This window comes from Amblyomma americanum, chromosome 10, assembly GCF_052857255.1.
Source record: "Amblyomma americanum isolate KBUSLIRL-KWMA chromosome 10, ASM5285725v1, whole genome shotgun sequence".
NCBI classification, from domain to species: Eukaryota; Metazoa; Arthropoda; class Arachnida; order Ixodida; family Ixodidae; genus Amblyomma; species Amblyomma americanum.
In genome coordinates, this window is record NC_135506.1 from 105,011,300 (window position 1) to 105,038,451 (window position 27,152).

At 46.4% G+C, this 27,152-nt stretch overlaps 1 long non-coding RNA gene across 1 annotated transcript; it reads right to left on the minus strand.

Moving 5' to 3' along the window:
• Positions 1-1,113: 1,113 nt before the first annotated feature.
• LOC144107757 (uncharacterized) lies at positions 1,114-25,171 on the minus strand. Its single transcript, XR_013309375.1, has 3 exons — positions 25,068-25,171; positions 21,820-21,846; positions 1,114-1,191 (listed from the first exon to the last, which is right to left on the minus strand). It is a non-coding gene; the product is annotated as an uncharacterized LOC144107757 (long non-coding RNA).
• Positions 25,172-27,152: the final 1,981 nt, after the last annotated feature.

Here is a 27,152-nt window from a genome sequence, read left to right on the forward strand (position 1 = left end):
AAGAAAGGATAGCGGTAGGGCTGCAATATAGAGTGTGTACAAAATACAGGATGTTATGATGCAACCATTCTTCGTACAGGATTCCGGGTGTTGTCATACAGGCGAATGTATTGTGGGTGTGTGTGGGTTGGTGTCAGGGCACCCACGGACAGCAGTGCTTTCGCATTACTACGCGTAAGCAGTCTTAAGTGTGTCTGCCAAATTTTTTAGACACACGTCGCCTGCATTGCGCATTTCCCTAGATGTGGCTTCACACGATACTCCGAATCACTTATGTTGAAGCCGAAATTGTTACACACAAGCGGCACGTCAATAGACGGTATTATGATCATCGCTGAAACACATAGTCTAATCTAGCTATACTGACGCTGTGCGCAATGTTTAGAGACAAAGTAGGGTGAGGTTAATGAAACACTGAAGTCAAATAGAAGTTCGCCTGCATCGAAGTGACACTGCGTTCTAAATCAGAGAGATCATTTTCGACTAAAACAGGGATTTTGTAAGGTGGAAAAGACCAAAAAGCAAGAGACAGGTGTCGACATTATCAGACGATTTTTTTTAAGACAAATACTTGACTCGACACCGATTTTCGGGCTCGGACTCGGGACTTAAAGGTCCAATTTCGTTCACTTCGAAACGGTGGCAAGTCGTCCTTTTGGGAAACCGTGTCGCCAGTTTTACTCGGCTTGAGGAGAGATTTTTAAATACAGTTTTTCTGGCTCATAACTATCTTTTCCAGCCGGAGCAACCTCAACAAGCCAGAAAGATCCACGATACCAATTTTATCTCACTACAGTAATTGGACGGAGTTCTCTTGGGCGTACCTCTAAGATAGAAGTGCCTGTTATAGCCACTGGTGCATCCCAGTGGCGCAGTGTTTGCAGTAAATGGGGAAAAAAACGGCAACGCAAAATTTTATCGCCTCTGTCCCTTCAAGGCTGCATTGCCTTGGCAATTGTTTATAGCGATATTTTCCTTATCTATCCAGAACCAATCACTAAACGAAAGCAGCAGTTTTTTGCTGAGTAAGACTTTGCTGTGTAAGACTGTAAGGTGAACTTGGGGAATATTTATCGTGGAATTTTCGTCGCGTAGTAAGAAGTGTTCACTGACCGGTCAAAAGAATCGACGTGTTGTCCGGTATCCGCTGCGCCCCCTCGGTGTCCTCAGGAACGCCAATCAGCAGCCTAACTGCGGACGTAGTTTGCGGCGATTAGCATCACAGATGAGGGAAATGGTCCAAGCTTGTATACAAAGCATTAGAGCGTATCCGAATGAGCCGGTGAGTGTAGCCGGTGCAACAAAAAAACATCGACTGCCCTCACACTGCGTTCTGTTTACCGACAAGCTTACCCTCACTCCTTTTTAACGTGACAGTGTTAGAGCGGACCTTCGGAGGAAAATCCACGCGCATTGTCACACTAATTCAGGATTGGTCGGGAGGGTTGTTACGTCACAAGCTGATACTTGAAATGAAAGTTATTGAAAGTCGAGTTAAATTGTGACTGTGGGGTCGTAGCATGACTGAAATCAAATTACGACAGATAAGACTGGAAAGCAAATTACAATTAATAGAAGACTGGGGAAATCAGTTGCGAATCGAGTTCATGAACCTCGGGTTACGAGTTATATACGCTACCCCTGGGCCGTTGAGGCACGTTTGTTCGACACGTTAAAGGGACACCTTGTGTGTCCTGTGCTGAATAAGGCGATCTAGTGTGTGTGCCTACTTATTACGCTACTGAGTGGGCAGTTTAAACAGGTACTAATTAAGAAAAACAGTATCAAATAACCATTAACGCTGCCGCGTCATGCCTTTAAGGCAGAGCTTAAGTGTCCCGTTAAACTTTTTTCGTCTTCTGCGTTACCGAGGGATCACACAACATTACAGGCTCAGTAGAGCTAAGTACCCCTTCTCCCCCCCCCCCCCCTCCTCCGGTGAAGAATTATTAACAAAGAGTCAGGCCAGCTCTTGACGCCTCCGAACTCATACATTCCCGAACCCGGTTATGTGTAGTGTATATTATCCGGAACAATATTCAATTGAATGCAAGCTATGTCACCAAAAAGCGGATCTCAAGCATATTCTTTGCAAATACCCTATTGCCCTCCTGGAGAGAGAACAAATAAAGTCGCTTGACCAATGGCAGGCTCGCCTACTCAGCTCCGATCCGCAGATTCAGACAAAAGTCGTCCAACTGGCCGAAGACGCCGCCAGAAGCCAGACCTTCTGGCCGTCGTTTAGGCGAGGGGCGTACAGTTCCTCAAACTGTTGGATATAAAAGTTTTACAATCGAAAAATCAGCTGCCATTGAAATACTCGTTGTCTTGCTCTGCGCAAAGTTTGTGACGTGGTTTCATTCACTGCATCACATCGTTCGCGTCCCTCAATTACATTTTATGTTATATTTTGGTTCTCTTGATACAAGTTACAAGTTCACCAAAACGCAGGGGCGGCCGCGTTTCGATAGGCAAAATGCAAAAGGCGCCCGTGTGCTGTGCGATGTCAGTGCGCGTTAAAGATCCCCAGGTGGTCGAAACTATTCCGAAGCCCTCCACTACGGCACCTCTTTCTTCCTTTCTTCTTAAACTCTCTTTGATTGTAGATATGTAATCAATTTTCCCCTTTTTTCTTTTTCTGTCAAGAAGCCCAGAGCCGCCCTAGTGTCATGTGCGCATGCGATGTGTACAAGTATATAGTGACATCTGCTACGGAAAATAAAGCCAGTGTTAGTAGCGTTCGTCCTTGTCGTGTCTCCCACCCGTGCTCGTCTCTTTTGCGCCACATCTTTTTTCAAGTATGTGCCACCAACTCGCCCAGCAACAAGTTTTATTCATCCGTACTCCTGGACGTATTCCAGTATCTTTCCCAATTTGGTAAATCCGTATCGTCAGCTGTGCGGCGAGCCTGCCACCTTACCCCACATAACCTGGGACTGCACGGAGGATCCACCTCCGGCCGATCTAGTCATATCTCTCACGCTTGAAAACTGGGAAGCTGTTCTCGCCAACCCGGACGCAGACGCTCATTAATGGGCGAAGGTAAGAGCGCAGTAGGTCGCCGACAGACTTAAACTGCCGTCCCCCTGGAGCGGCTAAAGTAAGCCTAGAGGATCGCCATGCTCTTACTGAGAATAAAGTTTTTTTTCTCTCTCTTAATCTCTCTCTTCCTCAAAACCAAAATCAAAACCAAAGCCCAGTGCAGAGAGTGTGCATTTAACTCGCGGTTGCCTTCAAGGCAACAAGCTACCGGTTTTTACACTGCAAGCGTCTGTACAAGAAGGAGAAAATTTCTATCACGAGCTTGGTATCAGTTAGGTCGCTCTTTACTGTTTAATGTCCATTGTGGGGACTTTGCCTCACGACATTTCCTTTGGTTTCCTTTACCGTTATGCATCCTCCCTGGTTAGTTGCTTCAACTTGTTAACAGGGGAGGGCACCGGCGTCGCAGCGAGACGAGCGCCACGGATGACGTGACTACTGCTGCGCGTGCGCGGGAGAGGACGCTCTCTACGGCTTGGGATTTCGGCGCATGCGCACTGCTCTACGCGCGCTCCTGTCTTCGCCAACGGGGCGAGGAAGTGGTGGGAGAACGTCGTTCGCATCTCGTCCTGTCCGGTTTCGGAGTATCCCCTTGCCTAGCGTGGGCGAAAATTCTCTTGTGACCTTGCTGGTGAGTCGGACGACCTCGATTCATTTGCGCATTTTGTTGCTAGCTGGCGTTATGGTTGCTGTAGCAATAAATGCCTGTGTCAGCCAGTGTGTCGGCGTGCGCTCGGTAGCGTACGCGATCAGTGTGGGTGTCCGGGATGATTTGAAATGGCTCAGCCGCGATTAAGCGAGGAGAACGTATTTATCTTCCGCTATTGAAACCCCACCCCATAAACACATTACTTCAGTTGCCCAGTGTACCGGCTGCTTCCATTTCAGAAACGGCGCAACCAAATCCCCTGCTCAACCTTTATTTATGCGTTCACTGTACGGTAATGTTGCTCTCAAGTGAGCATGGACGATAATGTTTATTCCCCTGTATCTGTGTTTTTATTAACTGTTCTTGCGTTCTAAACACATATGCGCGTATGTTCACTTCGGTTCGAGGGATGTACGTTCGCCAGCGCTCTTTTCTGCAGACGTAAATCGCAGGAAATCAGGAGGAAGCACAATCCGAAAGAAAAAACATAGAATTGGTCTCATTATAGGCCTTCGAGGAAAGAGCGAATTTCACGGAAGAGGCAAATTTTGCACCTGAAACAACGCCCATTGGCAGCTATTTTCTTTACGAAGCGCGCGTGAATTCATACGCATCAATGCTAAAGGAGTACTGTGAAAAAGAAACTTGGAGTACATTGTGTTACAAACGAAGTTATGGAAGGGCGTGCGGGGGTTTCTGTTACAGTGTAATCAGTTCCAGAAGAGGTAAATCAGTGATTTTCTGTTTTCCTTTTCTGGCTCTGTTTTGCGCCTCTGCGAAGAATACTCTGATTGAACTTCCCATTTCAACGTGGACGTCGTGACGTCGGGTATAGATTAACAATGCCTTCGCGACCAGTAACACACATTAAACTCAGAGGTGCTTACAGGTGCATTGGGCGTGTGTTCAACAAGCCTTAACTTCTGGTGCCTCGAAAAAAGCGAAACCTGAGCTCACTGCCTTTAACGATGGTAATTGAAGGACCAAGCAGAGACCGGAACCGCAATAGCGCCCTTATTGGGAATATTTAAAAAGCTCGTGCATTATCTTTTTCTCACATTGTCGCAGAAATTGCAAATGCAGGAGGTTGTACGCAGCTGTCTCTTTACGTACCTTCCCAGTGTGTCTGATTCGTGCTTCGCTGGAAGTGCCTTGTCTGGAAAGTTTCCATCCTAAATTTTGCAGCGAAACGATGTTTGTTTTCTTGATTCTTAGTTCACTGCCAACGGTGCCCGGTCACATTGGTCAGGAGGTGAGTGGGACAGATTTACGTGAAACGATTTGTAGAGACGCTCAACTTTTCATACGATGGTCGTTATTTATGTAGGTGCTTTCACTGCCTTGTCGCGAAAGTTTGTCATGTTTCATTTAACGTGGCCGAAACTGAGCATGATGCTGGTGTTCCATGCCGTCGAACTGCTCAAATATTTTGAGGGCACAGGTTTTCCCAACCGATTCATTTGAAAGCATTCGGGTGCCATAACCACAGGTTGACACTAAGTTTTATAAGGAATTATAAATAAATCGAGAAATGTCAGTGCTGCAGTTAAAAGTTACCGTTACACGTTAACAACTGAGCTTAAATATGCACATTCATGTGGAGGCATATATCTTTGTTCAAGTTGTACTGCAGACTCCTTGGTCTCAGAAGTTGGTCTATTGAATCTGGCATACTTCTTGAAATATTCTACATACGTGCAGGCTGGCTGAATGCTCGCTCGAGCCATTGCGTCAGCAATATATCTGATGTCATAGCACGCAATATGTGTAAGCCTGCATCAGTGTTGCACACGATGATTCCACCGTCTCTGCTTGCAGATACCCAGTTCTATACCTTCGCACAATGACGGCGAAAGTTCGAATTAAGTGAAACGTAGTTAACCACATAGAAGCGCGAATGCATGTGTTTTGCGTAGTTGGTCCATGGTTTTGCTTTGCTGGGTCATCTACACGTCTGATGGCGATGTTAGTTCGACAGCAGTATTAGTTGATGAGGACGACCATTTTTGTATAGGACAACAAGAGTTTGTCTATTCGTTCGACAGTAGTATTAGTTGATGAAGAAGACGATGCGCACTGGACAACACGAGAGGGTGTCGCAGTTTAACACGAGGCACCACCTGCTGCGGCGATAGCACAGTGCTGTCGAGTAGTGGCCAGTGGAGCTGAACTGTTCGCGCCACCGCGGGTTTGAATCATAGTCGCGCCAATATTTATATTTTATTCATTTATTGTTAAGCCAACGTTATCCTTAAGGTTGAGCTTCACAAAAACTGGTTGAGCCGGTTAGACCTCGTGAAGTAGTGCTTCCGCGCGTGAATTTGTTTCAGCGATACGAAATGAAGCTTATCGTTATCACGCTTGCACTAATTTGAATGCGTTCTCATGCTTGAATGCTCGCAGGAGCGGTAGAACTAGCTATCGCTGCCGCCCTCCTTCGCACAGTCGTTTTACAATTCAGCGTAGCGTTTCCTCTTGGCGGCACTTTGAGAGCAGCAGCACCCGTGTGTCTGCACCCAGGAAGCCCCATGAATCGCGTGTTTGCATCGTCAGGCAGACCATAGATTGTGAAGACTGCAGCGCTCGTAGACACGGATACGATTAAGGAGGCACCACATAGCACATGCGGCGTCTCCTTCATGCTGTCCGTGTTTCCCAGCGCTGCAGTCTTCATAATGAACAACCTACTTGCCCAATCAGTTACTCTTCAGACCATAGTGTAGTGCCCACATGCATTCGAGGGTTGTATGCTTCGCCACTCGATTCTGATGCAGGTCTTCGCCAAGCGAGCGTAGTATACACAGTGCGCGATGCCATTTCAGCGCCATCCCAGACCCAGACACATTTAATGCTTGCTCTAATATGTCTTCTGCGTCGGTGGTGCGTCCAATTGCAGGGTGCTGCGACCAGTATTACAGAACCCTGAATTATCTTTGGGTAGGGAAGTAGTAATTAACGCATTTTATTGCTGCACTTCAAGTAAGGACAACAAATATTGTTAGGAATGGATTGGAATTGGGCTGTAAGTGGACGACGTCGGCCAGCAGAAGGGGTCACTGTTAAGGCACCCTTTTGACTCGCCTTGGCTTACATCGCACTTATTTCATTCACATTGCGTATTTCTTGTGCACCAAATTTTGTAATTTGTGGCTGGTTTCCTTGCAAGTGAGTTGACAACGGTGCTCCTGCACCCAAGGAAACTCAAGCCTGCATGCATAGAAACATGCGTAAATGTCGGTGCTGATGCACATTCCTTTCCATACCTAACATTGCAGTATAATGACACGCATAGATATTTCATCTCTGCAGCCGCCGCTGGTGGCTGAATGGTTATGACGCTCGGCTGCTGGCCCGAAAGACGCGGGTTCGATCCCGCCCGCGGCGGTCGAATTTCGATGGAGGCGATATTCTAGAGGCCCGTGTACTGTGAGATGTCAGTGCACGTGAAAGAACCCCAGGTGGTCGAAATTGCCGGAGCCCTTCAGTACGGCGTCTCTCATAGCCTGAGTCGCTTTAGGACGTTAAACCCCCTTAGACCTTAAACCATTTCATCTGTACGTTCCTTCATACCTGTACATGACTGATACCTGTACGGCCTGATACATTCCGTGATACCTGTACATCCTGTACATGACTGGCTTATGATTAATTTCAGAAGTATGTACAAGTAACCACTCAGTAATTCAATCGTGCCTAGCTGGATACATAGGTGCCCGTTTATGAATGACGGTAAATACCATCTCAGCTTATATTTCCTCTCACAGGTTCGCAGAGTAGCGGGAGCTATTAGCGTGAGGTGATGCCTTCAAGACCTGTCAAGCTGGCCTGCAAGCGTGTGGTTACAGCACGCCTATGCAGTCTCGCCTTTAGTCATTCTTATGCACATGGATTAAGAAGTATAGCACGTTAGTACGCCGTTCTTGAGGGCAAGCTGTTTCTTCTCAAGCAGCGTTCGCACTACACGAAAAGGACAAGCGGCAAATACAACCTTCGTCCGTAAAGTTCCGAGACTGGATTCATTAAAAAAATGCGTTTAACACTGAAATCAATTATGCAGAACCCCTCCGAAGTAATCTCCCTTGCAGTCTATACACACATTCCAGCGCTTCTTGAGGACTTGAAAACAGTTATAAAACGCTCCTTTTGGCAGGGCTGTCCGCTCCTTTGTCGTGGCGTCTTGAATGGCCTCCACGCTCCCCCTCCAGCGACCTTTAGGCCTCTCTTCCCAGGAGGAAACAGCAAAAAATCGCATGAGGAGAGGTCAGGCGTGTATGGCGGATAAGGGAGTACAGCAATGCTGCGCTTGGCGAGAAAGTTAGTACCGCCGTGAGCAGTGTGTGGCCTTGCGTTATCGTGAAGGAGGCTCCGTTGTCCAGATGCCCTTAAGTCAGGGCGACGGCGTCGCAGTGCATCACGCGTGTGTTGGAGCACGCGGTTATAGAACTCCTGATCCACCGTCTGCCCTTGTGGGACGAACTCATGGTGTATGACACCTCTGGCATCGAAATAAACTATCAGCATCGTCTTTGTTTTAGTCTTATGTCGCTGCACCTTTCTCAGTGCCGGAGAGCTTGTGGACCGACATCCGGCACTCTGCCTCTTTGTTTGAGGATCTACAGCACTGATGCTGTCGACGAATGCAGCATGCTTCTCTGTCTCGGAAACCAAATCAGCGCTCACTGATGCCCGCGTGTCTTTCTGGTCCTGTTTGAGGGAGTGCGGCACAAGTCTGGAATTCAGCTTTCATTTCCGCAAGTTCTCCCGCAAAATATGGTGGCATGTTGTCTTACTAATGTCCAGAGCATCTGAAAGCATGCGGACTGTAATGTTGCGGTCTTGCTGTACGATTTCCCTGATTCAAGGCACGTTATTTTCATCCCGAGAGGTTGAAGGGCGCTCCTGCCTTGTGTCGTCTTCCACCGACGTTCTCCCTGAAACAAACCTCTTGTGCCATTTGAAAAGTCGCGCTCGCGATAATGTCGCGTAGCCGTAAGCGTCACGAAGGAGCTCATACGTCTGTGTGGCTATCTTGCCAAGCTTCCCACAGAATTTTATGTTTACACGCTGTTCGACGTGGACGTCCATCTCTCCATATTCACTCACCGTAGGATTCTCAGACGACTAGCGACAGCGTATTTTTCTATATGTACTGCCATCTAGCTGCTACCCCAGCAATTAACATAAATAGCTCAGATTAGCCCGAAAAGATGGCATTACACGAAAGCACCAGCATTTGTTTTGGGAGAATAATTTCTACAGAAGAATATAAGTCAGTCTCGAAACTTTACGGACAAAAGTCGTAACTGAATATTCTTTTGCCTTCTGCCAGTGGTATGGTGTTCTTTTCATTGCCTCTTGTCCATCCAAACAGTTTTAACTTTCCTCGAAAGTACAGCACAGAAGCGAGAAGCCAAGGACAAAATATGTTTTTTTAAAGCTGATTGACGGCGAAACGACTGGTAACTGAAATGACAACTCGGGTATTTTCAATCTTCCCCGTGGTACAGAAAAGAGCAGACTATAATTCGAGCATACTGATGTCCTCAACCTGAGCAAAATAAACGGGCTTATAGAAGTCTACGAGCCAGAAATCATTCTAGGTTATATCACCATGCATGACAGTCTCTGTCCGGCTGGAAAATGAGCATGGCTACCACCCGCCGTAGTTTCTGTGATTAGGGGCGTATTAGTGGTGGTTGGTCACTGTTTCATTTTGCAGCCTATAAGAGTTACGATGACAACAGTGAAAACCCTGCACGAAGTCCGACGTAGGCAAGTCGCTGAAATACATACTTGAGCTGCTTAGTAGGTAAACCCTAACAATGGGTTGACCTTTCGGCTTTTATATTTTCAAAATTCCGCGATTCTATTTTTGTGCTTACTTGACAAAGCAGTTCTGGGCTTTTTTGGCGATCATTGTTTTATATGGACGAGAAACGAATTTTTTTCCCGGTTTTACAGTCTGCTTCTCCAGTGTGGCAAAAAGTCACTTATAGTTTAGCTTGTTATTTTAGTGTGTCCAACCATTCGATTAAACAGTAACTAAAGCAATATATACCATGTTAAAAACATTGCTTGACTCCAATAAAGAAAATAAGTGAAGTTATGTCATGGACCCATCAGAGAAAAACGCAAATGGAAGTTGACTGCTTAGAGGTCGGTTTTCATATTCGCTTCAGTGGTTGCGCTGCGCTGGGCGAGAGTACGGGGTCTCACGCAGTCTGCATGTTGACGGCAGCGACGGAAGTGCCGCTAGCCGTCGTGGTAGATAGAATATGCAATTTTGCGGTGAATTTTCACATGGTGTCGCGTTTCAGCCTTCTTTGCCAAGTAAGTACCTTAGACGGGTGATAACAGCTCATAGCGCTGCTCGAGAAGACGACGTATGGCGAAGAAGTACAACCTCCCGATCTGCAGGGGCCTGTAACGTAGCATAGCAATACTTCAAAACGCGCGTATGTGCTACTTAATCCAACGATACCACTGACACATCACGCCTATGTAATATGTACTTTGACATAGGCGCGGTGGAAATAGTTCTGTATAACCTGCGACCTGCGGCGTGCATGTCATGAATACTGACTATCTTCGGTTAAAATGCAGGCGAGAATATTGAACTCAACAGGTTTTTGTAGGTTTTCTTTACGGAAGAAGCGAACCCCTAGCCATAACCCTTAAACTGCCTTTCCCGTGTTCTCGTAGTTGGGAAATAATATTGCATTTGTTTAAGTTCGCCTTGGTATAAAAAGAAGGGCACAAACAAACCGCAGAAGCAAGGTGATGTCCCGTCCTTTCGTACTTTCATTAGTACAGGTACGGACAGCAGTGAACGAAGCGCGCGCAAGAAAAAAAAAACGTGCAAGCGCCACCTAGCAGAGCCAGACGAAAGCTCATAATCCTAACGCACGTGTGCGCGCCCCTAACCTGCGCCGTCCTGATCCTCCAATTGCTCTGCTTGTCTTGCATTGGACCGGCGTCAATGTCGCGCTGACGATCATTATGATTGTGAGTCTATAGAGTCGGATGGTTGCGCGTTTCGTAGCGAGAGGGCATTTCGGAATGCGCAAGCCGCTGCCTTGATACCGGAGAGCCCGCGGGGGCGCCGCTGCCATTATGCCGCTTCTTTTGAGACAGCTGTAGGCTCATTTTCCCCGCAAATTTCCCGCGTGCTTCGAACTTCTGTTGCCTCTGGGACTCAAATGTCTCGCTATCGACGAAACATGCTGGAAACACTACGTACCGCCGCATTTTTGGGTATATTTAACTCAGCGTTGATTTTCGCCTTTCTCCTACGAGGCGCTTACGCAGCAGCAATGAATTCGCCCTGTAAGTCAGTCCTGCTGCACATTACTCCTGCACTGCAACCTGGCCTAGTTTCTCAGATTAATATAAGCGGAAACCGCCGATCTTAGCGCTTTTTCCTGAATTATCCAGCTTCGCAAGGATAGCGAGTCTGGCCCAGAAGGTTCTGGATGGTTCTCCTGGATTGCAACGCAACGCGAATACTATAAAACAGACCGATCTCTAAAAGATAACCCGTAGAAGTGAAGCAATATAGCTAGGACAAAGCAGAATTGCCGGCTGCAGTCTGTCGTGGTTCATTCTCCAATCAGCGGACGCACACTGGTATGCAAGCCGAATTTCGGACAGGCAGCGCACAACAGTGACGCACTGCTGCCGCAGCATTCGCGTGAGGAAGAGAGACTGCGGCTGCTTATAGTCACCACAGGATCCGAAGGGGCACGCACCTAAGCTTTGCTCCGCACATGACAGTGCGAAACAAAGCGCGCTGTCTCAGTGGCGATAACAGCAGGTTCCAGTGCAGGGGCAGTGTGCTGCACGAGAGACAGACAGGGTGCACGCATTGGTGCTGCTTCGGCGCCTCGAAGGGGCAAGGCGAATCATCAGCGCATGGTAACTAATGTAGACGGAACCGAAACAGCGGCGGTACGTGGAGTGTTTCGAAGGCGATTGGTTGCTAGCGATACGCAGACGAGTTCTGGCGGCAACGAATGTTCGAAGCACGCCGGTTATTTGTGGCGGAAACGCGCCTACAGCTGTCTCAAACGTTGGCTGTCTCAGACGAAGCGGCTTAATGGTAGCCAATGTCCTTATCTAAAAACGTTGATGGCAGCGCCGTCCCCGAGCGCTCTGCCGTATCAAGGCAGCGGCAAGGTTAGATGTAGAGTGGTAGCGCTGCTGCCATAGAAGCCCATGCGTTCAAAACATGGCGGCTTATGGTGCGTACCAGCGCCCTCTGCGATGTTTGCGGAAAACTAATTAATGACCTCATAGTTAAAAGCATGACGTAATATCAATGTGATTTTTAGCGAGAGAAATAAATCCACGACTGTCTCGATGTTCAGCGCGACATACGACGCAAAGACGAAGGAAGAAGACGCGACGAGCGCAAACTTCCGACGTTATTTTTAGTAGACCGCGCTCGTTGTGTCTTTCTTCGTCTTTGCGTCGTGTGTCGCGCTGGAGCTCAATCCGTTAACATACCAACCGGCCCAACTATTTCTGTTTGTGCCCGGGAGTACAGTTATATCAATATTGATAGATTCTCGTTTAAGAGCTGCTTTTGAGTATTCGAGTTTGTGAGCATTGAGTTGTGACAGAATTGTGTCAATTGGGTTTGGCTCGCATAAAGAGGCAACAGAGAAAATTTTTAGCCGAAGTTAATTTACTATTTGGAAACCATAACGCTCACAACTCGGTACAGTGACACAACAAGAGGTTGCTGCACTAGCCTACGATAGATGTTCAAACTTTGCACGAGCTGCGAACGAGCTAGTTGCCTCCTGACACATATAAATGACACAAGAATGCATATTGTTCGGCCCTTTCTCGGTGAAATTAGGGCCGCTTTATAGAACACGTGGAGGACAGGCATTTTTGGCTGGTATAGGCACTCAGTGGGAATGGCATATCACAGTACAAAAGGAACTGTAAAACCCTACCGGTGCAGTGCGATGCCAGGACAACAGTTCTCACTTTCACTCATTCCTAAGAAGCGCCAGTCCTTCGCTTGCAGTGCGTTCTTCGTGTCAAACTGCACCGCCTTTCCGAAGAGGCAGTGATAAAACATTTGGCTAGAACTGCGGCTGCTGTGGCATAAAACAAGCGCGCTCACGTAGGCGACAAGAACCAGGGCAAAAAGTAAGCAAGCGCTTGAAGAAAACGCTGATAAAAGGCTAGCAGCCGCCCACAACGAAGTGGCAAGATGAAGAGATACGCCAAGCAAGCAAGGTTGGAAGCAAGCCGCAGAATAGTAAAGGTGGATCGCATTAGAGCGGCTTGGTGATACTTTGAGGAAATGCAGATATACATATTATTTTATGAAAAAAGCGCTCTTATTTCTAATGATATGAACACAGTTAAATAATGTAAACGAGTAATTGAAATTGTGTATTAAACTGTTTCAAATTACAAACATGCAGCCAATTATTTTTCTCTTTTTTGAGCATGTCTGCACACATCATTTTGGCGCTTCAGTTGCGCAGTCCTACTGATGTCGCTGACGCTTGGTTCAAGACTGCGTTCGAGCTCCGACTTCGCCACCTATGCAAACTGACCTTAGCAGCCGTCGCAGCATTCCGAAATGCCCGCTCGCTACACAGGGCGCGGCCGTCCGATCATCGTCACTTGCGACCACGCGTGGCAGCTACTGAGCGTATGTTCTTTTCACTGTTATAGCCATCAAGTCAACGACCACACGATTAACAGTTCTGATTGTTGCAAGCTGGCTGCTCCGTCATAACTGCACTTACCGTTATGAACAGCGCCACCACCAGCTATATGAGGACGGCATCGCCTCTGCCTCCCTGGGATTTGCGACCACACCGGGTAACTACTGAGCGCCTCTTCTTTTCACTGTTATAGTCATGACGTCTTAATCACTGTCCTTAGTACTGTAGTCGGTTTTATGTTGTGATCCCCATTGTGTTTCGCCTTGCTGTATTTGAGTAACGCTATAGGTATTGAAGTAAACACATACAGGGCCCGCATCGGCTTCTTTCTAGCGTTTCGACGAAGTGTGAGAGGCAACATCAGCGCTTCAGTGCAGAATATAACTTCATAAGCGGTAATTTTCCCAAACCTACTGCAATGTTGGCATTGATGTGCATTGCTGCTCTTTTGCTCTGTGCTGGTGATGTCGAGGCTAACCCTGGACCGAAGTTGGATGATGTTCTGACATTGCTGAACAAATTCCATAAGGAAAATTAATAGTACTTTAGCAGCACCAAAACAGCGCTCAATGAAATAAAGAAGGGAATTGAAGACTTAAAAGACAGGGTTGGCGTCACTGAAAGGAGTGTGAGTAGTGTACCAAAATCAACGACGACGTTTGCACTGTCAGCGGTGCTGTCAAAGATGGTAAATGCTCATTATCGCGAACGCAGAGACTGACTAATGTCGTTGATGATTTGAATAATCGAATGAGAGGGAACAACATGCTCGTTAAAGGTGTTCCAGGACGTGACAAGGAAGACAACACGGAAACAGCGCGAGATGTTCGATAGTTCCTCTCACCTCACCTTCAAGTCGAGATAGGCGAAATTCAACGCGCGCACCGTATAAGAAAACGACGCGCTGGCAGTCAGTGGCCAATCATCAAAATATTAAACTTCAAGGCAAAAAATAAAGTCCTCCGCAACGTCCATAAGTTGATACTTGTGTCGCCCAAGCTATGGCTGGAAGAAGACTATTCTCCGCCAGTTCAGTTAGAACATAAAAAGCTGCGGGACTTCGCCAAAATCAAGAAAACTGAAAATGAGCGCAATGCTGACAATTTTAATAAGGTCAAAGTTCATGACAATTTGTAGCCTTACGACGCTGCAACTGACCAAGTTATACAGATTTCTACGCTGATTTCTACTCTTGGCGACCGCCCGTCGGCGTGACAAGCAGGTCAAAATGAACACAAACAAAAAACCGCTTGCAATGTATCCATCTTCCTGGCCAATTTCCGTAGCTTACTAAGCTTGGTGTGACAAAAGCAATGATGCACACATGTGCAGCTCATATTGTTCTTGGCACTGAAACCTGGCTGACAGGAGACATACCGAATGCTAACCTATTGTTCCCAAGCCATTTATCAATATTTCTTAAAGATAGACTGACTTCGAGAGGAGAAGACGTCATGATCGAGGTAAGAAGCGACTATCAGCCGCCCCTGTTTCCTCTTAACACGCCTCTTGAACTGATGTTCGTGACGTTTCGTTTTAGTGGTATCACCTACGCAATCGGTGTTTGTTATCGGCCGCCTGACTGTTGGTAAACTTTCGTTGATTCTTTTCACTGGGCCGTTGAGTGCTTCTTGAGTGAGTGAGTGAGCGAAAACATTTATTGATTTCCAAAGGGATTCGCGGATCGAAGGCTCCGTCGTCTTCGTGCTTGCGCCGGTGACTAGAGTCTTCTTTCAGCAAGGGTGGGCCCCTATTCCAAGGCTCCACTGAGTCGTGCTGCACCGGTCGCGTGCTCTATAAAGGCCCTCTGGGCCGTGAGCTCCCTGCTGGTGAGACGGCTCTCCCATTGCTCCGCACTCGGGTGTTTGTGTTTGTGAAATGCCTCGTTACGTTCGCATTCCCATGTGATGTGGTAGAGTGTGGGTATGGCTCCGCACCACGGACAGGTGTCCCTGTATTGCGATGGGTGCATTTTGCTTAGTATATATAAATTGGGGAAGGAGTTCGTTTGCAATCTGCGCCAAGCAGTGGCCTCCTCCTTTGTCAGAGCTTTGTGTGGTGGCGGGTATCTAATCCTGACGCCTTTGCATAGGTTTAAAAGTTCTGTGTATCCCCCCTCGCAGGCTTGAAGGTGAAGACCCGGGGCGTGTGACTGCCCGGCTCGGATTGCTTCCCCTTGAGCTAAGCTGTCTGCCCTTTCGTTCCCCTCTATTCCCGCGTGGCCTGGGATCCAAATTAAATTATGTCTGAGTTTTTCCAACCCTGCAGGGGCTACCCCGCCGAGTATCCTGAGGGCCGTTTTGCTGACTCTGCCCTTTGTATAGTTTTTGCACGTTTCTTTCGAATCTGTTAGTATGTTGAGTGGGCGAGCGGCTCTGTAGCCTTCTGCTGCCGCCAGCGCGACGGCAATTTCCTCGGCCTCCGCTGCGCCCGCGACTTTTGCTGCGGCGCTCGTTAGCATTCTTCCTTTGCTGTCGACAACTACCAGTGCGGCTGCGTGTTCTGACCCGCACGGGTAGACGGCAGCGTCCGTGTATACTGTGTTTTCTTCCGAGGCTAGCGTTTTCTCTACGTACTCCGCCTTATCTTTGCGTCGGTTTGCGTGAAGGTTAGGGTCCATATTTCTCGGTATGGGCTTAACGTTAAAGGTTTCTCTAAGGTAGTCCGGCATCTCCGCGTATCTGTCTGTCAGTCCGCGAGTGTCCCGACCCAGCCTTTTCAGGAGCGCCCGTCCCGCAGGAGTGCCTCTTAGTGTGACTTTTTGTGCTCCCAGCAGCGCTTCCGCGAGTTCGTCGAAAGTGTTGCTGATGCCTAATTGTAGCAGTTTCTCGGTTGACGTGTTTCTGGGTAAGTGGAGAGCCGTCTTGTAAGCCTTCCTCAGGATGGTGTCGGCTTGTTCTCTTTCCGCCTTGGTGGTTGCGTGGTACGGCAGGGAGTACGTAACTCGGCTGACTATGAGGCTGTTTACTAGCTTGAGGGTGTCTTCCTCTCCCATGCCGTATCTCTTTTGAGAGACGCGGTTGATCATGCGGCCCACCTGCTCTGCCGCTTTGCTTAGCAGGCTAATGGTGTGACTGCATTTGCGGCTGCCTTGTAGCCACATGCCCAAGATTCTTATCATGTTCTTTTCGGCTATGAGTTGACCCTCGAGGGTGACTTCCAGGGTTGCTTGTGTGGGATGTCTGCCGATTCTGAGGAGCTCCGATTTCTCTGTCGAGCACCGCAGTCCTCTTTCCTTTGTGTAATTTTCCACGCAGGTGGCAGCTTCTTGCAGCCTTTCTTGTTTTTCGCCTAGGGATCCCCGGGTGGTCCAGACCGTGATGTCGTCGGCGTACATCGCGTGCTGAATTCCCTCGATCTTCTTTAGTTTGCTAGTCCAATCATTGCCACGTTGAAGAGGACGGGCGAGATGACCGAGCCTTGAGGTGTGCCTTTACACGGGGTGTGGAAGACGTCGCTTCTTAGCTCGCCTAGCCCTACCGTTGCCGTTCTGTTGCTGAGAAAGTCCCTGACGTAGTCGTGGGTTCTCTTTCCGCAGTTGGCGTTGTTCAGGCCCTCCATGATGGCCACGTGGCTCACGTTGTCAAAGGCCCCCTTTATGTCGATGGCCATGACCACGTCTTCGCCCGCTTTCGGCATCGTTTCGAGCACTTCTTCCTTGAGTTGGAGTAGCACGTCTTGCGTGGATAGGTTGGCTCTGAACCCAAACATGCTGTCCGGGTACAGTTGCTCCTTTTCTACATGATTTTGGATTCTTCTGGTTATTATTTTCTCATAGAGCTTCCCCAGGCACGACGTGAGTGATATCGGCTTGAGGTTCTCTATCTGTAGTTTCTTGCCTGGTTTCGGGATCATCACGACGACGGCGTGTTTCCATTCCGCCGGAACTCTTCTTTCCTGCCATAGCGTGTTTAGATATTTGGTCAGTTGGTCTATTGCCTTGTCATTGAGGTTGCGAATTAAGGAGTTTCGGATTTTGTCTGCTCCTGCCGCTGTGTTTTTTGTTGCCGACGCGACCGCTTCCATCACTTCTTCTCTCGTGATGGGTCTGTCCATCGTGGGGTTGTCTTCTCCGCGGTATTCTTCTTTATAACTTTCGACTTGGTCTTTGCCGTAGCATTTGACCTTGACTTCCTCTAGTAGTTGCTCGTCTGTTCCTTGGTATTGATGGGTTAGCCGCTGTATCGCTTTGCTGCTTTCCGATTTGTTTTTGCTCGGATCCAAGAGGGCCTTGAGGATCTGCCACGTCCTAGCCGTGCGGAGGGTGCCGTTCAGCGAGTTGCTAAACTGTTGCCATCCCTGTCTTGCCAGCTGGTTCGCGTACTCCGCCGCCTGCCTGGTAATGTCCGCAATTTTTTTTTTGAGTTTTCTATTGAGTTTTTGTCTCTTCCACCGCTTGGTGAGTCCGCGTCTTGCCTCCCATAGCCTTAGTAGCCGCTTGTCCACCTCGGGTGTCTGTTCTGTTCTAACTACCTCTTTGGTGTAGAGGTCCTGGATTTGTCTTAGTTGTTGGCTCCAGTTCTCCGCCGATTCGATGGTCCCTCCTTCGAGCTGCTTGCAGTGCGCTCTATTGGCGTCCCAATCTGTTAGCCGAGCCGTGCCAATCTTCCTCCTAACTTGTTCCGCCGTAAGGCTGATTCTTAGAATGTAGTGATCGCTGCCAAGGTTCTCGAGCAGGTTCTCCCACTCTGCGTTCTTGGCACCCCTGACGAAGCTTAGGTCGGGACACGTGTCTGGACTCGCGCTGTTTCCCTGTCTGGTCGGTTGATTTTCGTCGGTTAGAAGTTCACAACCCACGTTTTCTGCCGCCGTGCATATGCCGCGCCCTTTTTTGTCCTCTTTGGGGTAGCCCCAGTTTGGGCTTTTAGCGTTAAAATCGCCCGCAATTACCAGTGCGTTTTGTCCCGCCTTCTTTTTCGCCTCCGCAAAGAGTCTGATAAAGTCCCCTTTGGTCTGGCTGGGCGGGCTGTATAGGTTTACGATAAAGGTGCTGTTGGCTTTCCTTTTCTTTTTGGGTATTATTTCCGTAATTACGTGTTCTATCTGGGTATCTTTAATTTCGTCGTGCACTATGGCTACTACTTTGTTGCTTATGAGCGTTGCCGTACGGCCGTTTTCCTGACATGTATAGCCCCTTAGTGCGGGGGTGTTGTTAGTTTCCTGCAGGATGATTACGTCTGGTGGGGTTGCTTGGGTGTGGATAAATTGCTGGAGGAGGCCTTGCTTGCGTTTGCACCCCCTGCAGTTCCACTACCAAATTTCTAATTGCTGTTGTTTGTGTTCTGCCATGATTGGTTAAAGTTGGTTGTACTCTGGGTTTCTGTGCCGAACCTTCGTTCGTTAAATAGTCTGTCTCTAGCGTCATTGACTCTTTGGGTGTTTTGATTTTTTACGTAATTCCTAAAGCTTTGCTCCTGTAGGGCAAACTTTTGTTGAGTTTGTTGAATTTCGTTTTTCATTCTTGAACAAATTCCCGAATTGCATCCTTACTTTAGGAGGAGGTTTTAAATACCCTGCTATTGACTGGCGTACATTATTTGGAGATTCCCAGGGAAGCTTGTCTCACTGCTACAACTTTCGAACTGCTCTTGACCTATGCAATCTAACTCAGCTTGTGTACGAGCCAACACGTGGGAAATAGATCTTGGATTTGATCTTCACTAATCAACCTCACAATACAGAAGTGCATAAGTTAGAATATGTAAGTTACCATAGCGTTGTACACTCTTGACAACCGATACAGGCTCACACTAAAGCAGCCATTAAAAATATATCTTGAACTACGCCAGAACGGACCAAGACAAAATCAGCCAAATGCTGGCTGACTTCGAACCCGCATTCGAGCATAACTTCGAAGAACGCACACAAATGAAAACTGGGTAATGTTTCACGACAGGTTGAAGGAAATTGAAGAACACTGCGTAACAAAATCTCACATCAAGACAAGAGTTGATGCTCCCTGGTTCACGAAGGAAATCAGGAAGCATCTGAACAGAAAGAAAAGGGCATATTGAAAGGCTACCCAGGATAACGCACCCCGTGATTGGCAATTGGTATAAAGAACTGTCACCTGTTGCGGGAAAAAGTATAAAAAAGCAAAGGCTTACCTGTTAAAAACAAACCCAAAAATTCTGGCGTGTTGTCAACCCTAAAGATGCAAGCGAGTTAATAACACTAAAGGACGTAAATGAAATTTTGGTCCCCCTAGAAGCAAGCGCGGAACATCCAAACAGTCATTTCAGCAAAGTATTTACAGAAGAGACACCTATTCCTGAGTACATTCAGCTTCCCGTTGTATTCATTGCTTATCATTCTAATCCTATCACTATCACAACAGATGGGGTTCTTCGTGCGATTGATAGGCTTTCATTTCTCTTCCCGGTCCTGACGCCTTAAGTACTAAGCTTCTAAAGCTAACTTCTCCTGACGAGTCCGCATTATTGTTACCATTTATATTCCAGAAGTCTGTGAACAATAGCTACGTTCAGTTCGCGATCTGCACTGATTATACCAATATTTAAGTCTGGGAATATTACAACTCCCAACAACTGTCGACCAATTTCTCTTGCGTCAGTGTGCTGGCAGCTACCTACTGGAACACAAAATGTTTACCCACATCTTGAAACGTCCTAATGCAATTGACCTGCTACTTGAAAATCAGCATGGTTTTCGGTACCGGCATTTATCTAAAAAACAATTACTTGAATTAGTAACGGTTATACATTGCAAAATTTCCAGCGCCTTGTACATTTACACAATTTTGAACGACTTCTCTAAAGCCTTTGATCGGGTAGCCCAGAAGCGCCTCATCAAAAAGGTGTATAACTTGCAACTTGATCATATTACTACAAAGTGGATTGAAGAATTTTTAGCGAAAAGGCAACCATCCGTATCTGCTAATAACATCATATATGAAACTGAACATGTTAAATAATGTGTACCGCAAGGATCCGTCTGAGGCCCACTTCTGTTTTTAATTCATATTAATTACATCGCGTCAGACATTAGCTCCTCCATACGTCTTTTCGCTCACGATTGTATCGTTTATGGAGAAATAGCTAATCCTAATGACATTGTTGCCTTGCAGACAGATATAGGTAGGTTAAGTACTTGATGCAGTGGTTGGCAGATGCAAATAAACACCGATAAAACCAAACAGATGGCTTTTTTTTCACACCATAAGACTCCAGTAAGAAGCTGCAATATAAATAACAGTGTCATTGAGCGCTCATCAACTTTCAAATAAAAAGGCGTTGTTCTTCGCCCGCACATAAATTGGCATGGCCACATAGAGTATATTACTAGCAAATATTTTTAAAAATTAGGCTTTCTTGAACGTCGTCTACCCCTAGCTAACCCTGATATCAAACTACAGGCCTACAAACCTCTAGTTCGGGCATCATTACAACATTGTTCTGTGGTATGGCATCCCCAACAAGAAAACCTACCCAGCTCTGTAGATTCAGTGGAAAATAAGGCAGCACGCTTTATTCTATGGTCGTACTCCCCATACCAGAGCGTTTCTGCAATTGAACAGTATCTAAATCTTCTGGACCTTAACATACGACGAAAATTCTTTCGCCTATCGTTGTTCCACTCCCTCTGCTACAACCAGTCATCTTTCGCACGCAGGCACATTAGAGCAGCACATCACATATATTCTCGTACCGACCATGCGCATAAAATTCTAACAATTTTTGCCCGCACAAAGAAATATCAGAATTCCACATTAGCCTTGGCGTGAGTGTAATCCTTTACCTAGTAACATTGTGGCTATTAACGACTCGTCATCTTTCCTTTCATCGTTACTAACATTCCTTGAATCAGGCGCAGCATTGCAGTCTCTTTGAACTTGCCGCCTTGTACCTGTGCTTTCCTTTGTACGTGTACATATCTTTTTTGTTTATTGCACACTATATCATGCCTACGATGTATAACACCGACTTAATTGACAATTCACGCTCTGTTCTTTCATTCTTGTTTTTCCTATATTTCTATTATGTATGAAGTGAACTCTTCTGTATTTTTGTTATCTACCCACCGACCCCCGGGCCCCCTCCTATGTAATGCTTAGCGCCGAGCCCTTATGTACGTAAATAAATAATGAAAATAAATAAATAAAAATAAATAAATAAATAAAACTAGCGTGACACTGACTCCCGCCTAAAGTGAGGCAAGCGGAGCAATCCAACGGTCGCGCCGTTTGGGGACCTGCACATGCGCGTGGTGGTTTTGAGCTTTCGCACAGCTCTGCTAGGCGGCGCTGACACGTAGTGACATTGTTTTTTTCTTGTGCGGCGTGCTCTGATTACTTTTGTCCGCACGTACATGTATCAAACAGTTATTCTTATACTCCTATTTGAACAGAATGCGAAACACACGCTGGTAATTTGTATGGGCCGAAATAGTAAGGAAGATGTTTTCAAAGCAGCCTACGTTTTTTGGTCAAGTCGTCCCAGAGATCTGAAAAATGAAGACAGCAATGCAGTTTGTTAAATACAAACTCTGCTTGTTTCATGTCGGCTGTTGTATAACAAGCTTCAAGTAACATTTATTTCTAAAACGTTCCTTGTCTTAACTAGCAAAACACAATTCCAATGAAATGTAATGTATTCTTATATTCAGAGCCCACTAATCTTTTTGCAGCACTTCATCATCACCATGAGCCGAACTACGCCCACTGCACGACAAAGTCCTTTCCCTAGTCTCTCAAATTAACCCATTCCTTTACACAGCACACAGTTGATTTTTGCCTATTTCGTTTTGGAATACTTTCCCGTTTCTGATGACACTCATGCTTTAAGTGATAACACTGATGAATTTCATTTATGATCAGAAAATAGGTGCACAACATTCCTGCTCGAGTTTTTATTTCCGCTGTGCATTGCATATGGGTATTTCTGTGTAAAGTTATACTTAAGTTCATGTATAAGAATACCTGAAATTTTGCAATGTAAATCTTTGTCTCGCTTCTACAGTGTTAGTTGTTAGCTCGTTTTCCAGTTTGCCGCCATCTTAGCCGGCGCCCGCAGCGACACCTGCCACCTCCTTCGATTGGAAAGTGGCAAAGTGGAGTGAGGGAAACTTCCTCTTCACTTTTATGGCAGATTAAGGAGCGGGAAAGAGAGTGATGAGTCGTCTAGTGGCTGGGGAAGTCATACAGTGGAATTAATTAACTACAAACTCTCTGTGTTTACAACAATTCCTTATGATAATCATCCTCACCACGTGCACTGGCTGCAGGGCCGAGGTCTGTCTCACCTCTCTATTTCACATCCCAGCTGCGGCCATTATATCCCCGAAGACTTCTTAATCTCATCCGCCGTCCTAACCTTCTGCAGTCAGGTGCTCCTTTTACCTTGTCTTGGAATCCTTTCCGTTACTCTTAAGGACTGTCAGTTGCCTTGCCTTCGCATTACATGTCCTGCCCACGCCCATTACTTTCTCTCAATTTCGACTAGGATGTCGTTAACCCGCGTTTGTTCATTCACCCACTCTGCCCGATTTAGGTCTCTTAACGTAACACCCAGCATTTTTCTTTCCGTGGCTCGCTGTGTTGCCCTTAACTTAAGCTGAACCCTTTTTGTTAGCCTCCACCTGTCTGCCCCGCAGGTGAGTACCGGTGAGGTACAGTTCTTGTACAGTTTCCCCTTGATCTCTTGAGGAATATTGGTAAACTGCCTTCTATGATCTGAGAGAACCTACCATATGCGCTCCACCCCATTCTTATCCTTCTAGTTATTTTCCTCTCATAATCCGGATCAACAACCTGTCCCAAGTAGACGTATTCCTTTACCACATCCAGCACCTCCCTGCCAGTTGTGAACTGCTATTCCCTTGGTAGACTGTTGAACATTAATTTGGTTTTCTGCATATTAATTTTTAAACTCACTGTTCTTCATTGCCTGGCTAACTCACTGATCATGCTCAGCAGCTCATCTCCTGAATGGCTAGCAATGCAGTGTCTTCGGCGAATGGTACATTATTGAGATATTTTCCATTAACTCTTATCCCCAACTGTCCCCAATCCACGCCCCTGAATACTTCCTGTAAACAGGCTGTTAATAGCATTGGCGAGATCGTGTCTACCTGAGTGGCACTCTTCCTTATTGGAACTTTATTGCTTAGTGTATAGATGACTATGGTAGCTGTAGAGGCGTTATAGACATTTTTGAGTATTTTCACAATACGCTATTTGCACCCTCATTCCCCAACTTCTGCATAACTTCATACGCATCGACTGAGTCAAGTGCATTTGCGTAGTCTACGAAGGCTATTTATTTATAGAGGTTCGTTATATTCTGCACACTCGTCTGTCACCAGATTGACAGTGTAAATACGGTGTATTGTCGAGTACCCTTTACGAATGCCTGCCTGATCAGTAGGTTTCATAAAGTCTAAAGTTGTCCCAACTATATTGGAGATTACCTTAGTAAATACGTTATGTTAAACGAGCAGAAAGGTGATTGGTCTGTAATTTTGTAATTTTTCAAGTCCTGTACATGTCCTTCATTATGGAGTAAAATTATGTTATGCGAACATTTATGTAAAGCAAAACGCTGTAACATTTCCTTATAAATATAAAAAAATAAATGTTGCTTGCTGTAGCCGTATTTTGTTTATAAGCGTTTTTACAACACGCCTTCGAGCCTTCTGTAAACACAGGCCGTTATATTACTAGACTTCGGCGGAACTGCAGCGCTTGATAGCATGTGTATCGCTCGAGAAATGCTAAGACTTGGACTCTCATGCGACAGAATGTGCTAGATGCGACCACTCCGCTTACACACTGACTACTTCTTTCTCATTTCCGCTTCGTTCGTAGCTCAAATCTCAAGCTTTTTTTTGCCCGGCTACTCTCTCTCTCTCTTTTCTGTTACAATTGGTAAATGTTTCTTGGCGCAGGTTCCTTTGTTTTCTTGCTTTCTCGATAAATGCCAGCACGATTAGAAAATGGCAATATTGGCGAAGTTAATACAGGAGGTTGTGCCTCAAAAATTGGCCGTAAAAGCTAGATCAAAGCAAGTTTTCTTTTCACTTCTTTTGGCGGTTGTTCTGAGATGAGCTGGGCCTGCAGTCCCCAGTGGGCACACAGCAGCTGCCTAGAGAGCCTGTCAGAACTGTGGCCCAGTGTATCTGGAGACGCCGCCAGCGGGAACAACCTAAAAAACATCGCCCGGGCATTTTCGAGTGAGCCTAGCCCAATGTTGCACGAGGTGCCAGAAGGACAGGTAGAAAGAGGAGGTTTCAAGATTCGCTGGGACGAGGCAGCATCGGCTGGCAGTGCAAAGAGGTATGTGGACGCGGTTGGGAAACATAAGCTGAGAAATTCTGGATAAGGCCATTGTGCAACCGAAAGTTGTTTATGAACGCAATTTTTCGCATATCGTAAGACTGTACCATAAGAATCAATATATCCGCAGGTCTCCGCTCGGAATGCTTGTACTTTTCGGCTATTTTCTGTCAGAATCCACATCACTGGCTTTTATCACAGCCCTAACTACTCGATACACGCGCAGGGAAAACTACAACCAGGATTTTTTAGCGAACCGGAAGATAAGGAAATTCCCATCAGTATGTTGATAATGGTATCTTACAATATTCTCACAGCTACCACAAACTTAAAGGTGTTGTCTAAGGAAGCTGGACCTGTCAGCTGATGGCGACACTAGTCCGGAGCTCACCTGGGTGGTATATGAATAGGTACATGGTCGTCGCCATTGTGAAACCGGCGGCAGAGACGATCAGGAAAGGAGTGTAGTTGCACTGGAGATATTCCTTCTGCATAGCCCTGCAAAAGTTGGAGGCTTTGAAGGACATGACTGCTGGGACTTGTACATCCTTCAGACTTCGCCTGGCTGATTAATTGTGCGCTGAAGCTGTCTCTCAAAACCGTGAATTTAACTGAACACAAGGCCGCCGAGAAACGGCTGCCCCCTCACCCGCAAAGAATTTTTTATTCCAAAAAAGTGAAAGTAAAAACCATTGCGAAGGTGATATCACCCTGCTATGCCCTCCGTTGTTTCATTATAGACGCCTTCACTTTGCTATTGGTTGTCATAACATGCTCGTTTTCTTTTAGGTGCCTCTGGAACTTGGTAATCCATAGATGAAGGTATTTGCACTCGGTCATTGGGTACCCAATACCCGTGTGTTGCTGTCATTTAATCAGTAGGTTTGTTAAAACGACCAAACCTTATTTCATTGCTGCAAAATTAAGGCTGTTAAGCACACTTTCTTCCACACGAAAATCTGCCCTGAGCTGTATGTGTCTATGGTCGCCACCTAATTATATATCGCCGCGTCCGTATGTTGGAGCCGTAATACGCTGCCTTATTATGCATGTCGTTTCATAAGAGAGGTTACACTCCTTGATTCCTGCTTTCATTGACTATCTGCCATACACACAGTGATTTTTTAACGATTGGCGAGGGCTATTTCAGACAGACGTCAGTGCGGTTAAGTCAGGTGGATAGTACAGCAAGGCGGCATTAATTATGCAATTAATTAACTATAATTCAACAAATCAACTTTTGTCATTTTATAGGGAGAGATTGCAACATTTCAGGGCGTTCACACAGAAGGTGAGCCCTATTTTGAAATTTTGTCAGTTGCCAATGTGGTCCGAAATAACGAAAGTCAAACATAGGTATTTGAAAGCTCGTTGAGCTGGCTTTCCCGCATTGCGTTCTGTAAATTGGCGCAGTTCGCATTTGTTATTTATAAATACTGACGCCGTTCTTGTATTTTATGACATGGAAGAAGTTAAGTTGATTCTGGCGAAGATAACATACCCAGCGAGGACGTTATTTGATGACTATGTAATGCGGGATAGCCGACTCAATGAGCTCAAAGAATTTAAATATTGGGTACCGGAAAAAAAAACAGCGGGTGGAACAACGACACAGAAAGAAAGACGCGCCCACGAGCGCGTCTCTTTCAGTGTTCTTGTTTCACGCGCAGTTTGCTATTAGTACTCAGTGCCAACTGGCCCGACGCCTTGCTCTTGTTAAAACCGGACTCACTTCCTATGTTCATCCATGGCCTTCAATTTGGAATATCTTCGAAAAAATAATTTCGCCCGGGCCACCTTCAAAATTTTACCTCGGCGGATTTGGACCAAAACCGACGTCCAATCATAATTGACCGTGCCCGACGCGATGAAGATCTCCAAATTTGACCCAGGTCATTTCCAAAAAAATTGGTCCAGCCCACCCCAGATAAAGTTGTTCACAACTTTGAGATTTGCGCCATATCATTGCTATGGTGTCGCTTGTGGCGTCACAATTTGCGTCACCGCGCTTTCGCTCGTCACACATTTAAGTGAAGTTAAAACCCCATCTTTTTTGAACAATCGGTCGTTCATTTGAACGCGTCAGTCAACTTGCAGTATTAATGAGGTGATGCGTGTCTTCGATGGCACCGAGCTGTACTTTGATAGAAATATATGCATTCTATCAATATGGGCGGCGTTCAAAGCTCTCCTGTGGAGTTATGCTGAAGCTTCTTGCTATATGCGAAAGCGTCAAAGGGCCTCGACCTTCGTTCGTTGCGAATACTACTAACGCAAGCCGTAACTAGCCAAACATTTCGAGTTTTGGAGCTTCCCTGTAACTTTGCTCCAGCTGGCTTAATGGTTCTCTATTTACAATCGACAGATTTCGGCAGTCACAAAAAGAATCCATATGTTAGTTATATTCGCTATACTTTTTTTTTTTGATTATCGATGTGCGCACTGGTGTCCGCATTTCTTTCACGTCGTTAGCCAA